Consider the following 12,774-nt stretch of genomic DNA (forward strand, 5'->3'; position numbering starts at 1 on the left):
CACAAACTAGGCCACATGTCAGAACAAGACTTGAAGATTCTTGTAGAATGTAATCTCATTTCCAAGCTCAAATCAGTAAACTTACCGTTTTGTAAGGACTGGGTAACAAGCAAGAAATATAGATTGACCTTTGGTAGATCAACTTCTCGGAGTAAGCACATATTGAAACAATGCTAACTATATTACATTTTTTGCACAGTTTCTTAAAGAAATACACATGACAGAACTATGTTTATATTAAACCTATTCAGATTCATCATCTTCTTCCTTTGGTTCACTATCTTCTTCTTCCGAGGTAGTTTCCTAGTTATCATTGAACTCGTCTTCCTCATCTTCGCCGCCATTGACCCTGTTTTCTTCTTGATGATTGTTGTCCTCTGGTGGAAGTGCGTCAGCATCTATTCCAAGGTCAATGATGTCATCATCCATAACAGTGGACCTAAGGGTGATCGGCTCACCGATACCAACCACCGTTTTCGAAGGAGTTGGGTCGTCAATCTAGTAAGATTCTTAACCTTCTGTCCTATCATCAAACTCGATACTACCTCTTGGCTTAGTTTTAACCACAACCACCCAACTCGACTTGCATGAACCCAGATCAGGCAAATAGTATACTTGTTGTGCATTTTTAGGTATAATAAAAAGATCGTAGTGCCTATATTTTCTGGTTACATTAATTTTAGTGATATCGTAGTCCTTTCGTGTTTCTTGTCGCAAAATTGGATCATACCATTCACATTATTCACATTTAAATACGTACACCTTGTACATAGTACGACAAAAATACTCTAATTTAATTATGTTATGCAACACACCAAACCAATCAGAATGACCCCTTCCTGAATCCCCACGAACTGATACTCTGAAGTTATCTATTTTCTTTTCAATCATTCACTGTAAGGTATGGAACCAATATCCATTAACATTGTATATCGGATAGCTAGTGCCCTTATTCATTGGGCCCCAACTAAGTGCAACTAGTTTCGTATCTATTGTGCAATTAGTTGCACGCTGATGTGTTCTCTGAACTAACGTAAAAAATTGTTCAATGAGGTATCAGGATTTGTCTCTTGGAATAACATATATGATTAATCATAGGATAAAGAAGTTTTAATTAGATTAAGAACTTAGTTATTGATTGAAGTATTTACGAAGACTTAAAAAACTCACATGAAGTAGGGTAAAATTTGATCACAGTTAAGCAACACATACAGATGTACGATATCGATTTTCTTCTGCTCTAACCAGTAGTCACTGCCTGCACCTATTACAGCTCCTTCCGGCAAAAAGATTGGATATGTTATTCCATTTGACGAGGATTCTCTCCTCTCATCGTTCCTTGTAACCCTTATTCTACATGACTCAACATGACGCTAAGGGTATTCATAGACCAGATCCAATCAGCATATCCGCGGTGTTTATCCAAATCCGATCCAAAAATTGCTGATATAGATCCGATCCGCGCACTAATAGGATCGAATTGCGGATTTTATGTAAGTATCCGCATATTCGATCCGCATATCCACAAAAATAAATAAATAAATAAATATTCTTTTTATATTTTATTTTAACTAATAATTATTATATATGTTGTATTATTTTAATTTTATTATTTAAGAAAAGTATGTTTAATATTATTTTAAGAGTAAACATATTTAAAAGAGTAGAAAAAAGGGATTTTATTGATATTTTTTAATAAAAATAAGCTTTTAAAAATATTTTTGTATTTTGTGGATATATCTAATCCTCAAATTTGCAGATCGGATCAGATTGGATCCAAGGTTAAAAACTATAAATATTAGATCCGATCCGACCCGATGATTTCAGTGTGGATCGGATCGAGATTTTGGCCATATCCGATATGATCCGATCCACGTTCAGCCCTACATGAGGCTGAAAATAAAATGAGCAAAACGCGGATGTTTCTTAGTTAGGAGTGCTTCGCATATGCTGCCCTCAATCCAAGCTCTGTTCTTCACGGTGCACTTGAGTGAACAGATCATCCTCTTAAATAGGTATATCCACCGAAATTAGACCAGACCCAGCAAGCCTACCTTGTGGCACGTTTGCACACTTCCTCAAGTTAGAGGCATAACCATCAGGAAACCTCAATCCCCTAATCCACCTACAAATATTTTGCCTCTAGTCCTTTGTTAGAGCAAGCACCACCTTTGGTCTAGCCCGCCGCTTGTTATCAAGTCTCGTTAAGTTCAGATATGGCCGCTTGCAAATATCCACCAAGTCTAACTTAGTCTTGTCGTTATCTTTTGTTCGCTCATCATCCATTACTGTGTGCATGATATTATCAAACACGTTTTTTTTTATGTGCATCACATCAAGACAATGTCGAACCAAGTTGTCTTTCTAATAAGGCAACTCCCATAATATACTTTGTTTTATCCAATTATGCTCCCTGCCACATCTCAGAGGTCTCATACCTGCCCTATTATCGATGATCCTTGGGATTCTACTAACACGATGCCAAACTTGCCTACCACCCAACCTTACGGGTGCCTCTTGTTATTCAGTTACATTCTTTTTTAACGAGTCTTTGTTGCACCAAAAATGTTGATCCATATTGAGGAATCTTCGATGGCAATCAAATAACAAATTCTTACCACCATTCGGCAACCAAAATGCCTTTGTATCCTCCATACAAATAAAACATGCCATTCTGCCGTGAGTGGACCAACCTGACAGTATCCCAGCACACAGTTGGAAGTTTGTCTTCGTCGAAATATTATACATTTTTATACCATGGATCCACAGCTCCTTTAACTCATCCACCAAGGACTGCAAGAAGACATCTATTTTAGTCTTTGGATTGCTGGGACCAAGTATGATGCAAGTAAGGAACATGTATGGGTCCTTCATGCACATTTCGAGACTTAGGCTATAAGGTGTCATGACTACAGGCCAACAAGAGTACGCATTACAAAAACTGGAATTAGGTGCAAACCCGTCAAAGTACAAAGCTAGTCTAACGTTTCTCAGCTTGCTCACAAATGTAGGATGGACCCGATCAAAATGCTTCTATGCTTCTCCGTGTGACGGATGCGTTATCATTTCATCATCTCTCTTGTTGTTACTATGTCAGGTCATGCAAGGGGCCGAACTCATCGATGCATACAATCGTTTCATCCTAGGGATTAACGGCAAGTAATGCATCCGTTTCATTGGAACTTTCTTTAACCGGTGTTTACCACTCTGTTCTCTCTTGACTTGGAACCTTGGTGATCTACAGAATCTACATTCAGTTAGGTCTGTATTACTCTTGTAAAATAGTATACAACCATTCAAACAACAATCAATTTTCACTGAATTTAGACCCAATTTCGAAACTACCTTTTTTGCTTCGTATTGGTTTCGGGGGATGCTGGTGGTCCCGAAAGGTACCAATTTGTTTCAAAGGGCGGCCCACTTATCAAAAGACACTTATGTATGATTTGATTCCGACTTAATACTCATAATTCTAACATATGCAGACAACTCTGAATGAACACACGCCTCGAACAATAGTCTCGCTGCAGATTCTAACAGATGATAAAATCTCTTTACCTCTACGTTAAGCTCTTGTTCTGCCTCTTCCAATTCCGTAACACTTGTTGCATTAAACATCATCTTGTTGTATCTCTCTTGGTTACCCTCGCAAATCATTTCTTCCATGTATAGTTCTCTCACCACCCAATCCCTCGTTGATCGACAGTCAGACCTATTCAAATTCGAGACAGACTGGTTAATTCCCTGATTGTTCACTTCTTTATGTTCCGTCCACATCTAATACCCATCCTTGACCTATTATGGTAGAGGTGAATCATTATATCTATAAGTCCTAACCACTTAGTCAGCCGACACTTTTCATCTAGACACCTAGATACCTCTTCAAACCTAAACGGTTCCATGTTGAACACATGCGCAACAAACGCGTTAAACCCCTCAAAGAATCCAGGTTTTAAACACCCCGGCCACCGTTATCCCTCTCATACATCAATAGACGATGACTTGGAATCATATTAAAATACACACCCTAGAATTCAACGAACAAGACGGATTATTAATTTGTTTAGAAAATTTGGCAAAGTGTGCCCTATAATTAGAATATTCTGCTAAATACAATTATCATTTTCTACAAACCAAAGATGTTTTACAACAAATTAAACGGAATTTTGGTAAAACATTCCTTTAATTTAGAGACATTCAGCAAATAAATTAATAGTTTTGACAGAGAAAACAGTTGCATGCATAAATTAGAACAAACACGAATTTAATAACACATCAAATCTTAACCATTCTAATGCGCAACCCCTTATAACTCCACAATTTTTCAGCAAACAAGGATTTTGAGAAGACGCCTCTACACGACCTTCTCTGACTTCCGTCCTAAAATGCTATCCTAAGAAAAGTAAGTCCAACATACAATTTAAATAATTGATTATTATTAGAGATAGAAAACCTACCTGGAACACTGATGCACAGAATACGGAAGAAGCGAAATCCAATTGATCTCAGAGAAATTGCACCGTTCTAATAAAAAAGAAAACTTATTAAACTCACAACGTAAAACTAATTAATTCAACAAACAAGACAAAGTCTTCCAACAATGTTGAGCACTCTTAATCTCACCCTACTTAACCTATCTTAACTTAATGTAATTTCTATTTATATTAAATTAACATAAGAAATCCTAATCACAAACTTTATTACCGTAGTTTAATCAATGATTTAATCATAAAATACATAACGAAACCCTAAACTAAAAAAAATTGAAAAAACTAAAAATCCTAAAACAAAACCCTAACCACAAACTTTGCTACCTAATTTAATCAATAGTTTGATAATATACCTACAGAAATACTAAACTCACAACAAAATCTGAAAAACCCTAAAATAAACTATACAAAATCCTAATCACAAATTTTGTTACACTAATTTAATCAATAATTTCATAAACTACTTAACAAAAAATCCTAAACTCACATAAAAAAAGTATGCCAAAATTACTTTTGATGGTGGCTGCATGATGCTGGAGGCGTGGTGGTAATAGGAGGTAGCAGTGACGACAACAACATCACTATCACTGATGGTAGTCTCCACGAAGAACAGTGACGGCATTCCCGACGGCTCAAGCGGTGATCGACAGCTCCAGCAATGAGAAAGTCCAGTAGCGGCAACAGCGAAGGTTCCAGTGGGTGGCAGTGACACCAGCAACTTCTCCCCCGATGAAAGATCACGAGAGGAGAGAGAGAAGGGAGAGAGTGAACTTGCCGAAGTGAGGGGCAGGGGATTCGTGTTTGAATTTTAACCCAATATTACCATCGGATTTACTAGCGGAATGTTCTGCTGGTAATTTGCTTAAACGTAGCATTTCACTAAAGCGAGTTACTGTCGGTAAAATCTGACGGTAGATTCGCTGGTAAAGTTGGCACCACTAAAATAATATTTTGCACTACTTATCACCGTCAGAACATAAAATCCGAAGGTAATCAATTCGTGGAACCAAATCTACCTTGTATCCGACGCAAAAACCTACACTCAATTTGACGGGAATGGACACTATTAAATCCGATGGTAAATCTAACGGCATTCAGCGTATTTTTTGTAGTGATATTCACCTCAAGAAAATAGTGTAGTAGAGCGAATGAATTGGACTCTCCTAGAAAGAGCATGAGCTTTGTTGCAAACTGCAGGTTTAGCCAAGTCTTTTTGGACAAAAGCTGTTAAAACTGCTTGCTATGTGATAAATCAGTCACAATCAACTACAATTAAATTAAAGACACCAATAGAGATCTGGCAAGGTAAGCCACCTAATTATTCTTCTTTACATATATTTGATTGTCCTATATACGTGGTGTACAATTCTCAAGAAAGAACAAAGTTGGACCCAAAGTCTAAGAAATGTGTATTCTATGGTTATGCTGACAGAGTTAAGGGGTATCGCATGTAGGATCCCACTGCTCGCAAGGTAGTTGTCAGTAGAGATAGAATATTTGTAGAAGATAAATTTCAAAGAGAACAAGAAAATGACAGCACTATTAAAGAGATAACCACTGTTCAAATAGATGAGAAATATAAAGAAGGTGATTTTTCTGAAGCAGAACCAGAGCACGAAGAACAAAAAGTAGATGCCAATCACATAGAAGTTCATCGATCCACTAAATAAAGAAAAACACCATCATGACACTCAAATTATGTTTTGACAAGCCATGAAGCATATTGTCTTCTGACAAAAGATGGAAAGCCAACGACTTTTATGGAGGCTATGCGCAATCCAGATGCTTCTATGTGGATGATAGCAATACAAGAAGAAATTGAGGCATTATATAGGAACTATACCTGAAAACTTGTTGCACTTCTAGCAGGTCAGAAAGTCATTGGTAACAAATGGGTTTACAAGATCAAATGATTGATCAGGTAGAATGATATCGTACAAGATTAGTTGTCAAAGGATATGATTAGAAAGAAGGCGTTAACTTCAATGAAATAGTTTTTCCAATGATGAGACTAACTACTATGAGAGTAGTTTTAGTTATGTGTACTGTATTTGATTTACATCTAGAGCAACTAGATGTAAATACTATTTTTTTTATGGAGAACTTAAAGAAGAGATATATAGCTCCAACCAAAAGGTTTTAAAGAACATACAGGTTGACTAAATCTCTGTACGGTCTAAAGCAAGTGCCAAGGTGTTGGTATAAGAGATTTGATTCTTTTATTATTAGCCTTGGATACAATAGACTTAGTTCAGATTATTGTACCTATTACAAGAGGTCTGGTGTTGAAGAAGAGATATATAGCTCCAACCAAAAGGTCTTAAACAACAAGGAAAAGAAAAATTGATTTGCAAATTGACTAAATCTCTGTATGGTCTAAAGCAGGTGCCAAGGTATTGGTACAAGAGTTTGATTCTTTCATTATTAGCTTTGGATACAAAAGACTTAGTTCAGATTATTGCACTTATTACAAGAGGTCTGGTAATAATAATTTCATTATTTTACTGTTGTATGTGGATGACATGTTGGTGGTAGGCCCCAACAAAGATTAAATCTAAGAATCGAAGACACAGTTGGCTATGGAGTTTGATATGAAGGACTTGGGACCAGCAGACAAGATTTTAGGGATGCAAATCCACTAAGACAAAAAGGATAGGAAGATTTAGCTATTGTAAAAGAATTATTTGAGGAAGATCTTATGACGCTTCATCATGAAAGAATGTAAGCCAATTTCAACTTCACTTCCTATGAATTTTAAATTATCTTCAAGTATGTGTCCTAGTAAGAATAATTGATAATACATTCAATTGGTGATTGTGTGTTGTGTATAAGAGTGATGTAAACAAGTATATGGTGGGAGGATATCTAGATGTAGGTGGAGAAAAAGTGAGGTGTTATATGGGTGAGATGGTACAAGAAAGTTCAATAGGTGTGGCTAGTATAAGTGGCATACAAATAATGCTACAATTCTTATTGAAAGAAGTGGGAATTAAAGAAGAGGACATCAAGTTGGTGACTAATAATAAGAATATAGTGGAGTGGATAAAGGATAAAAAAAAGTGGGATGGGAGCAAAGGTATTTAAAAAACAAAACAGTGAACATGAAACCATGCATTCAAAACCTGAGTGTGGAGTTTTGATGTGACAAAGACTTTTAAAGTCAAAGCATAATGGACAAATATGGCATTCATGGGAGCAGAGTCATGGAAAAAATGGGCGCGTTAATTAACAAGGACTGAATTGAGCAAAGCAAGAACAACATAAATAGAAAGATATATGGAAGGAACTGATTGTTGTTAATATTTTGTTTTGCTACAATTTTATTTATGTTTGTTTCTTTATTGTTGTTTGAGTTTCTTTGTTGGTTGTAACTGAGTGGTCGGTCGTTGACTCTTAATGGCAATGCCAAAGGAGGTCTAATGGTGGGTCCCGTAACTTATACTTCTCCCTTTTGGGTCAAGTATTTTCAACGATCTAAAAAAAAGTATGTGTCCTACTAGTGAAGTAGAGAGGATGAAAATATCTTGAGTACCGTATGTATCAGCGTTGTAAAGCCTTATGTATGTCATGGTCCGTACAAGGTCAGATATTGCTCAAGCAGTTGTGACGATAAGTTGATTTATGGCAGATTCGGGTAAAGAGCATTAAAATGCTATTAAAAGGATCCTAAGATACATCAAAGGGACCTCGAATGTTGCATAATATTTTGGAGGATCAGAGCTCATTGTCAATGGATATGTTGATTCAAACTTTATAGGTGATTTTGATAAATGAAAATCTACTACAGGATGCATGTGTGTTTGTTGTTGCAGAAGGCACTATGAGATGGCTATCTAAGTTACAAATTGTTGTAGCTCTATCTAATACAGAAGCTGAATATATAGTAGCTACATAAGCATGCAAGGAAGCTATTTAGATCCAAAGGTTAACGAAGAAACTTGAACATAAACAATAGAAGATTCTTGTTTATTGTGATAGTAGAGTGCCTTGCACGTTGCAAGAAAACCTGTCTTTTATTCGAGAACAAAATACATCGGAGTATAATATCATTTTGTTTGAAAAGTAGTAGAACAAAAGAGTGTGGATATGCAAAAGATTCATACTAAAAATAACTTAGCAAATACTATGACAAAACTAATTAACACTAATAAGTTTGAATGGTGTATATCCTATTTTGGCTTATTGGATATATGAGCAATATGGATTTATAAAATTTACTAAAATTAGTTTTAAGTGAGAGATTGTAAAATTAGTAAAGCTAATTTATTAGAAAAGGAAAAAAAAAGCAAAAGAAACCTAAATAATGAAAGGGAAAAAATACTCCTACGTAATAGCCATCAAATTTTGATGGTAGAAAGAGAGGAGGAATAGTAATCTCATGTTACGAGTGATTTACGTAATAGATGGTCGCTTCTAAATTTAAAACTTTTTTATTTTCAATCAATTCAATCCAACAAGAGTAATAGAATCATTTTAGGTTCTGAGATTTTTTTTTCTCTTTTTCTTTGAGAGGTATTCTCCTATCTATTTAGAAAAAAGTGTATTCTCTTTTTATCAAATGAGAGTATTATTGTAATTTCTTTGTGATAGAGAGAAGTTGTAATTTTTAAAGATAGATATTCAGTTATTTTTATATTTTATATAAATTTCTAATTTTTTATCTCTATATATTTTAACTACGTCAATTGTCTGGTACCTAACAATGAAGACTGAATATAGATCTCATCTCACTTGAAAACTGAACCAAGATACATCACTTTGTCATCTTTTTCTTTTATCTTTAGTAATGCATTTTTTAAAGAAGACAAAAAAACCAAAATAATCTCTTGATTTATCAGTTCTGTTGTACTAACTATTTTAAGTTACAATTTTTTTTCTTTAACTCAGCTCTCTTCTTAAATCTATAAAAAAACCTTCACTCTACAACATCTTTACCATCATTATTACCTAAATACTTTGCCTCCATGCCTCTATGCCTCCAATATTTTCGATATAGACATCAAGCTACACAAAGAATTACAATATGATAGTTTATACTGTCTCAAAAGCCACATAACCAAAAATTATACTCAATTTCAATTTCATCAAAATAAATAACATTATGAACCAATCTTATAGAATGGACACCTAAAAAATAGTACGTACATATTGGTAGTTATGCTTAACATGTACAATAAGGCATATACTCTACATAAATACATAGGAAAAATGTCACTTTTCTCAACTCTTTGCATAATACTTGGGTCATAATTCCAACAGATCTTTCTTGTCTTCTTTCACTTCTACCTGGACTTGTGCTTAATGAAGTTTCTGTCACTAGTAGCTACATCAATCCACGGCGTTATGGTTCAGGAAGAAAAATGGAAAGAGAGAGGTGTTTCGTATTTTAAGTAGTCAATAATAGTTTTATATTTTTCATTTATCACGAGATTAATTTGATTTTATGATGAAATATCAGAGATCTATTTATTATTTTCTCTTGCTTTTATATGTTTTCTTTAATTAGTAAGTATTGATTTGGATTGGTTTATTTGAGTGAAAAATATTTTTTATAAAAAATAAAATAATTTTATTAAATTTTAAACACGTTTAGATGCATCTTTTTTAAAAATTATTAAATTTTCTTAAAAACTAATAATATTTTGTTTTTAAAAAATACAAAGACAAAAATCGTTTTTAATATTAAAAAAAATTAAAAAGTTTATCCAAATATAAAATAGCTTTTATCTATTAAAAAAAGGGTTAAGTATGATTTTGGTCCCCAATGTAGAGGCTGAAAATCGATTTCGTCTCCGGTCTTTTTTCGCTACAAAATGGTCCCCAAGGTTTCAATTTATTTTATTACCAAATTACCCCTCATTAAAAAAATTATAAAATAAAATAAATATAAAACAAATAAAAAAAAGAAAGAAAGGGATACAGAGAATCGGGAGAGAGAAAGAAAGGGGGGTGGGGCGCGAGAAACGGGGGGAGGGAGGAGAGAAGGGAAGAAGGGGGAAGCACCACCGTATCGCCGCACCGCCATACCGCCGCACCACCGCACCGTCGCACCGCCATCCTGCCGCCTGTGATCTGCCAATGCTCCCTACACTAATGGCAAGAGAGGAGAGAGCAGAGGGAGAGAGAAAGAGAAGAGAGGAACGAAGCCCTCCACAGCGCCACCCCTCCTCCTCCTCCACATCGTCGTTCACCACCGCAGCCCCTCCTCCACCACCACCGCCGCAACACTTTTCCTCTATTTCAATTTTTTATTCTTTTTTCTTTAATTTTTCAGATTTAAAGGATTCTATTGTTGTTGTTGTTGATGATGCTTCTCGTAACTTCTATTTATTCCTTTTATTCCATTGTTGTTGTTGATGCTTTGGTTGCTTCTGTTTTTGTTTCTACTTCTGGTTTTGTTTTTGTTGTCGCTCTAATTCCATTATCCATTGTTACTGTTGTTGTTGTTCTGCTGATTGTTATCCATTGTTGTCTTTTTTTATTTTTGTGTTTGTGCATCTCTTCTGCTTCTGGTTAATGTTGAGGAAGAAGAGGGGTGTTGAGGAAGAAGAGGGGAGGGAGGGGTATTTTCGTCCGAATAACGATTTTAAAACTAAGTTAAACCTTGGGACCATTTTGTAACGAAAAAAAGGTTGGGGACGAAATTGATTTTCGACGTCTACGTTGGGGACCAAAATCATACTTAACCCTTAAAAAAATATCTATTTAAAAAAATAAAATAAATAAATATTTTTTTTTTCAAAATCCAATCAAAATTTATCCTAAATATAGAATTTTAGAGAATTATTAGCACAATATTAAAGAATTGGTAGATTTCATGGGTTTATGTTAATGTTTAATTATGAAACCTATATTTTAACATCTAGACAAGAAGAGGTTTGAGAGGAGAATAATTAGCTGAAAAGAAAGGAGGGTCATTTTTTTGTAAAAATAAATACATAATAAATAAAAAAATAAAACATTTTTTTATTTGATCAATTTTTTCATAAATAATAAAAAAGAATAAACAGAAAACCCTTTTATGTAACAATCCAATATTTTCTTAATTAACTCTGAAAGACATTAGCAGCAGAGATAATAAATATAATACACTGAATATGTTAAAAGATTCAAAATTTATACTCTCTTGACCACCTTGATAAATTTTGACAAAACTTTTGGACAAAAAGAAACATGGGATACTCATTACCAAAAACCTTTTTGTTTATCCTCCAAAAGAACGTCTTGTCTTATGTTATTATCGTAGTGTCCTATGTACATGGAATTCTTCTATTGGGAAGCTAGAATGCAAGTAATCCTGAAATGGTCAAATATGTCATCTTCATAGAAGAACCGTGTTATACATTTATACAATTAAATAATAAATAAGTCACTATTAAATTTTGTATTCAATCAATTCTACCCAATAATTAGTAGATTATCATATATTTAAAAATACTACATATAAACAAAAATTAACTATCAAATTAAATATTATGTATTTACATATATATTTATATATCATTTATAAATCTTAATGTATATTTTATAAGAATCACTAATTTAGTAGGCGATTTTTAACGTACATATAACATAATTGTCGCATATAAGAGCCGTAATTAACTAATTTGAATTAATTGAATGGTTAATTTACTCGTCTATTTGAATAAATGTTAAAGATTTACGACGAATTAATCTTTAACCAGACTGGATTATATTGTGGGACTATACAAAATATGTATATAAAAACCGTAACCACATCAAATGTCTTCAATACTTGGTTGACGTTTTAAAGAAATTATTATTCATATTCCCTCCATTGTCCGACTATCAAAATAGTAATAGTAATTGACTACTCTAATCTTGTAGGTTTTTTTTCTTTTCATTTTTTCTCATCAACTTAATAAAAATGAGGCCTTAAAATTTAGAAGAAACTATCTCGTCCAATTTGTCAATGTATGAGGTTCTAACTTCTAAACTTTATAATTTTTAGAGCAAAAGGTAGCAATACACAAAATAATTTAAACACAAAGTTAAAAATATTAGCATATCATTATCGATACATATGAGTCATTCAGGGTAAAGTAAATATCTTATCTTGAAAAATTTTACCTTGAACTATTAAGTCTTCAAGAAGCCAATGAATCAAGACAACCTCAGCAGTAGTATTAGCGAGAGCATGATATTTAGCTTTGGTGTTCAATTGAGCAGTGAACGTTTGCTTCTTGACTCGCTAGAAAATGAGAGTCACCAAAAAACAAATAATAACCAGTAGTAAAATGACGATCAGTGGGATCACCAGCCC

This window comes from Arachis ipaensis, chromosome B4 (genome assembly GCF_059453495.1).
Source record: "Arachis ipaensis isolate K30076 ecotype BB chromosome B4, ASM5945349v1, whole genome shotgun sequence".
NCBI lineage: Eukaryota > Viridiplantae > Streptophyta > Magnoliopsida > Fabales > Fabaceae > Arachis > Arachis ipaensis.